A 6,635-nucleotide genomic window follows, 5' to 3' on the forward strand; every position below is an offset into this window, starting at 1 on the left:
TAAGCACTGGGGAGGTTACAAGGTGATCAGGATGACCCACTGGAGGCTCACAATCTTCATCCCCATTTTACAGATGAGGGAACTGAGGCCCAGAGAGTGAAGGCGACATGCCCAAAGTCACACAGGCTGCAATTGGCAGAGGCAGGATTTGAACCCATGACCTCAGACTCCAAAGCCCGGGCTCTTTCCACTGAGCCACGCTGGCTGAGAAGACCTCACGGGGGGAGGTGAGCCTTCAGGTAGGGCTTTTGAAGGAGGGAAGAGTGGTTGGCGGATTGAGGAAGGAGGGCGTTCCAAGCCAGAGGTAGGCTGTAGGGGAATAGTATTTTGTGTGATATGTGCTTAATTTAGTGTGGACGGTAGAGAGGACCAGCTTGTTGGTTAAGGACTTGGTGATATAGGTAAGGGAAGAGTGGGCATATCATTAAAAAAAAAATCTTAGCTGTGTACTTCGAAAATGTCTCTACAGTGCCTCTATTCTGGATTCAGTGCTCGTACTCAGACTATGGAGAGGTAAAACTTCTCATTATTTCCTCTTAAATCTCTTTGCATGAAAACTTCCATTTCTTAATCAATCAATCAATCATCGTATTTATTGAGCACTTACTGTGTGCAGAAGCACTGTACTAAGCACTTGTGGAAGTGCAAGTTGGCAACATATAGAGACGGTCCCTACCCAACAGTGGGCTCAACAGTCTAAATGGGGGAGACAGAGAACAGAACCAATCATATTAACAAAATAAAATAAATAGAATAGTAAATTGTACAAGATAAAATAAATAAATAAATAGAGTAATAATATGTACAAACATATATGCAGGTGCTGTGGGGAAGGGAAGGAGGTAAGATGGTGGGGATGGAGAGGGGAATGAGGGGGAGAGGAAGGAGGGGACTCAGTGTGGGAAGGCCTCCTGGAGGAGGGGTGAGCTCTCAGTAGGGCCTTGAAGGGAGGAGAGAGAGCTAGCTTGGCGGATGGGCAGAGGGAGGGCATTCCAGGGCCCCGGGGGATGACATGGGGGCCGGGGGGTCGATGGCGGGGACAGGCGAGAACAAGGCAACGGCGAGGAGGTTAGCAGGCGGGAGGAGCGGGAGGGTGCGGGCTGGGCTGGAGAAGGAGAGAAGGTAGGTGAGGTAGAGGGGGGCGAGGGGTAGGACAGCCTTGAAGCCCAGGGTGAGGAGAGTTTTTTCCTGATGCATAGGTTGACAGGCAGCCACTGGAGATTTTTGAGGAGGGGAGTTAACATGCCCAGAGCATTTCTGGACAAAGACAATCTGGCAGCGGTGTGAAGTATGGATTGAACTGGGGAAAGACAAGAGGATGGGAGATCGGAGAGGAGGCTGATACAGTAGTCCAGACAGGATAGGATGAGAGCTTGAACGAGCAGGGTAGCGGTTTGGATGGAGAGGAAAGGGTGGATCTTGGCATTGTTGCGGAGCTGAGACCGGCAGGCTCTGGTGACGGCTTGGATGTGAGGGGTGAATGAAGAGAGCGGAGTTGAGGATGACACCAGGGTTGTGGGGTCTGTGAGACCGAAGGATGGTAGTGCCGTCAACAGTGATGGGAAAGTCAGGGAGAGCTTACTACAGTGCTCTGCACATAGTCAGTGCTCAATAAATACCACTGATTGATTGATTTGATGTAACCAAGGTTGTATTTGGGTATTTTTGTATTTTAGAAGAGATTCTGGGGCATCAGCATATTCTTATTACAAATCTCCACATGATTTGCAGCTTAAAAATAATCAATAGGTTTAAAAACCTATAAGCTCTTTGGTTTAGCTTTCTACTTCGTGACTTGTTCTGATTGAAGTTCTTCCCCCTGATATGCCGTGCATTAGTTTGTAAAAATGTAGAGAGCAGCATGGCGTAGTGGATAGAACATGGGCCAGGGGAGTTGGAAGGTCCTGGGTTCTAAACCCAGCTCCTCGCCTGTCTGCCGTGTGACCTTGGGCAAGTCACTTCACTCTCCGTGCCTCAGTTACCTCCTCTGCAAAATGGGGATGAAGACTGTGGAGCCCCACGTGGAACAGGAACTGTGTCCAACCCAATTCTGCTTGTTCTCCACCCCAGTGCTTAGTACAGTGCCTGGCACATAGTAAGCGATGAACAAATGCCGTTTTTATTAATAATAATAATTTTGGTATTTAAGCGCTTACCTATGTGGCAAGCACTGTTCTAAGCGCTGGGGGGAGATACAAGGTGATCAGGTTGTCCCCATGTGGGGGCTCACAGCCTTCATCCCCATTTTACAGATGAGGGAACTGAGGCACTGAGAAATTAAGTGAGCCAGTTGTTGAGTAGGGAACCGGTCTCTATATGTTGCCAACTTGTACTTCCCAAGTGCTTAGTAACAGTGCTCTGCACCACAGTAAGCGCTCAATAAATATGATTGAATGAAAAGTAGAGAAGCAGCATGGCTCAGTGGAAAAGAGCCCGGGCTTGGAGTCAGAGGTTGTGGGTTCGAATCCGGCTCCGCCACAAGTCTGCTGTGTGACCTTGGGGAAGTCACTTAACTTCTCTGAGCCTCCGTTACCTCATCTGTAAAAATGGGATTAAGACTGTGAGCCCCACGTTGGGCCGACTTGATCACATTTGTATCCCCCCACTGCGCTTAGAACAGTGCTTTGCACATAGTAAGCGCTTACAAATGCCATCATTAGTATTAAAAGTGACCTGCCCCAAAGTCACACAGCTGATAGGCAGTGGATCCGGGATTAGAACCCACAACCGCTGACTCCCAAGCCCACACTCCTGCTACTATGCCACACTGCTTCTCTAATTCTTCTTATTCTTCTATTATTCTTCTTATTATTGCACATAGTGAAAGTTCTAAAGAATGAAAGTGAATTCTACTCATTTCTTAACTGTTAACACTATCTGCTTGGCTTTAGTGTAATTTCAATCGTATTTATGAGCGCTTACTGTGTGCAGAGCACTATACTAAGCGTAATGCAGCGAGGTGAGGAGTTCTGGGAGAGATGCATCCATGGAGTCGCTATGGGGGTGGAGACATCTAGACAGCGGAAGACAAGAAAAGTGGTAGAAATACCTACTGTTATAATTCTGATAAGACAACGGGTCTAGATTGGTGTCTTCTGATTGGGCTGAAGTCTGTAGGATTGACAGTTCCAATCAATCAATCAATCGTATTTATTGAGCGCTTACTGTGTGCAGAGCACTGTACTAAGCGCTTGGGAAGTACAAGTTGGACCCCCTCCTCACTGGTGGTCCACTTAAACTGAGACAGCCCTGAGGCCACCCAGCTTGGCAGGGGCAAGGGCAGGGTGTGAGAGTGAAACCCACAGGGACGTTTCTCCCACAGTCGTGGGTTGTGGGGGTCGCCATCATCCTCCCAGTGATTGAAACCTGCAAGCTTGGTAGAACATCTCTGTTGTGATGGCCGAGAGGTTAAGGCGTTGGACTCGAAATCCAATGGGGTTTCCCCGCGCAGGTTAGAATCCTGCTTACAGCGTTCAAATTTTAAGCGCTTAGTCCAGTGCCCTGCACACAGTAAGTGCTCAATAAATACGGACTCCCTTCAATGGCCCTACTGAGAGCTCACCTCCTCCAGGAGGCCTTCCCAGACTGAGCCCCTTCCTTCCTCTCCCCCTCATCCCCCTCTCCACCCCCCCATCTTACCTCTTTCCCTTCCCCACAGCACCTGTATATATGCATATATGTTTGTACATATTTATTACCTTTTAGACTGTGAGCCCACTGTTGGGTAGGGGCTGTCTCTATATGTTGCCAATTTGTACTTCCCAAGCACTTAGTACAGTGCTCTGCACATAGTAAGCGCTCAATAAATATGATGATTGATTGATTGATTCCATTCCTCATTTTCATTCTGATCGCCCATCCAATGTACTGCTAGAACCTGCTGATTTTTCTTCAGATGCATTTCAAACTCCCTCGTCCTCCTCTCCAACCATACAGTTGCTTTCCTCATAATAATAATAATAATGATGGCATTTATTAAGCGCTTACTATGTGCAAAGCACTGGTTCTAAGTGCTGGGGAGGTTACAAGGTGATCAGGTTGTCCCATGGAGGGGCTCACAGTCTTAATCCCCATTTTACAGATGGGGTAACTGAGGCCCAGAGAAGTCTTTTAGACTTTTAGACTGTGAGCCCACTCTTTTAGACTGTGAGCCCACTGTTGGGTAGGGACCGTCTCTATATGTTGCCAACTTGTACTTCCCAAGTGCTTAGTACAGTGCTCTGCACACAGTAAGCACTCAATAAATACGATTGATTGATTGATTGATTAAGTGACTTGCCCAAAGTCACACAGCTGACAATTGGCGAAGCCGGGATTTGAACCCATGGCCTCTGACTCCAGAGCCCGTGCTCTTTCCACTGAGCCACGCTGCTTCTCTCTTCCTCATCTTTAGACTGTAAGCTCCCTTCCTCCCAGTGACTGAAAACCTGCAAACTTGGCATAATCTTCCATTCCTCATTTTTATTCTGAGCTCCCATTCAACGTACTGTTTAGAACTGCTGAGCTTTCTCCAAATACCTTTCAGGCTCCCTCGTCTCCCTCTCAACCATACAGTTGTTTTTCTCATCTTTAGACTGTAAGCTCATCACTAGCCTGTAAGATCACTGTGGGCAGGGAATGTGTTTGTTATCTCCCAAGCCCTGTGTACAATCATCATCATCATCATCAATCGTATTTATTGAGCGCTTACTATGTGCAGAGCACTGTACTAAGCACTTGGGAAGTACAAATTGGCGACATATAGAGACAGTCCCTACCCAACAGTGGGCTCACAGTCTAAAAGGGGGGACAGAGAACAAAACCAAACATACTAACAAAATAAAATAAATAGAATAGATATGTACAAGTAAAATAAGTAAATAAATAAATAGAGTAATAAATATGTACAAACATATATACATATATACAGGTGTACAATGCTGTGTTCACAGTAGCACTCAATAGATATGATTGATTAATTACATTGTAATAATAAATAATAATTATTTTCTAGGCTGTGAGCCCGTTGTTGGGTAGGGACTGTCAATATATGTTGCCAACTTATACTTCCCAAGAGCTTAGTACAGTGCTCTGCACACAGTAAGTGCTCAGTAAATACGATTGAATGAATGCATGAATTAATTATGGCATTTGTTAAATGCTTACTATGTGCCAGACACTGCACTAAGTGCTGGGTTGGATACAAGCAAATCGGCTTGGACACAGTCCTTGTCCCACGTGGGGCTCTCAGACTCAGTCCCCATTTTACGGAGGAGGTAACTGAGGCACTGAGTCGAGGATAATGTCAGAGAGAGGGAGGATAGTGGTGTTGTCTACAGTGATGGGGGAAAACAGGGAGGACAGGTGGGAAGATATGGAGCTCTGTTTTGGGTATGTCCAGTTTGAGATGATAGGGGACACCCAAGTAGAGATGTACCGGAGGCAGGAAGAAGTGCACAATTGCAGAGGAGAAAGATCAGCTCTCAAGAGGGCTGAATGAATGAATGAATTCTCATTCATTCATTCATTCATTCATTCATTCTGGCTGAATGAATTCTCCAAGGGAGTGAGTGTAGATAGAGACTAGAAGGACACCCAGAACTGAGCAGTGAGTGACTCCCACAGATAAGAGGGTGGGAGGCGGAGAAAGAGTCTGGGAAAGAGGCTGAATAGGAGTTGCCCGAGATAGGAGGAGAACCAGGAGAGGACAGTGGCGGTGAAACCAAGGTCAGAAAATGTTTCCAGAAGAAGGGGTGATTTACAGCGTCGAAGGCAGCTGAGAAGTCTAGGAGGATTAGGATGGAGTAGAGGCCATTGGGTATTATTTATAAAGAAGCAGCGTGCCCTACTGGAAAGAACATAGGCCTCGTGGCTCAGTGGAAAGAACCCGGGCTTTGGAGTCAGAGGTCATGGATTCAAATCCCGGCTCTGCCACTTGTCAGCTGGGTGACTTTGGGCAAGTCACTTAACTTCTCTGGGCCTCAGTTCCCTCATCTGTAAAATGGGGATTAAGACTGTGAGCCCCACGTGGGACAACCTGATCACCTTGTAAACTCCCCAGCGCTTAGAACAGTGCTTTGCACAGAGTAAGCATTTAATAAATGCTATTATTATTATTATTATTATTATTATTATTATTATGATAGGCCTGAGAGTCAGGGAGTTCTAATCCTGACCCTGCCACAGGTCTGCTGTGTAATCATGAGCAAGTCACTTAAATTTTCTGAGCCTTGGTTTCCTTAGCCGTAAAATGGGGATTAAATCCCACTCTCTCCTTCTTAGACTCTCTCCTTCTTAGTCTGTGAGCCCCACATGGGACTTTGTCCAAACTGATTATTGTATGTCTACCCCAGCACTCAGACCAATGCTCGACATAGAGTAAGCATTTAGCCAGAACCACAGTCGTTAAGTGCGTATTCTGTGCAAAGCATCGTACTGAGTGCCGTGGATGAGAATTAGACAAGGGGCTCACAGTCTATCAGTGAGGAGGGAGAGGGGGCTGGCGGCGGATACATGAGGGAAGGTAAAATCACAAAAACAATATAAAAGACATAGACATGATTAAAAAAGACCAGTAGGTTATTATGGCTAGGGGAGCAGAAAGCTACAGGTTCCCCCAGGGTCCAAGTCTAACAGTTACCACATTCAAAGTGGCA

General features: G+C 46.5%; 1 non-coding gene across 1 annotated transcript; it reads left to right on the forward strand.

The window, feature by feature from the left end:
- Positions 1 to 3,390: 3,390 nt before the first annotated feature.
- Positions 3,391 to 3,472, forward strand: TRNAS-CGA. Its single transcript has one exon. It is a non-coding gene; the product is annotated as a tRNA-Ser (tRNA).
- Positions 3,473 to 6,635: the final 3,163 nt, after the last annotated feature.

The sequence above is a fragment of the Tachyglossus aculeatus genome, chromosome 1 (assembly GCF_015852505.1).
Source record: "Tachyglossus aculeatus isolate mTacAcu1 chromosome 1, mTacAcu1.pri, whole genome shotgun sequence".
In the NCBI taxonomy this organism is placed as follows: Eukaryota; Metazoa; Chordata; class Mammalia; order Monotremata; family Tachyglossidae; genus Tachyglossus; species Tachyglossus aculeatus.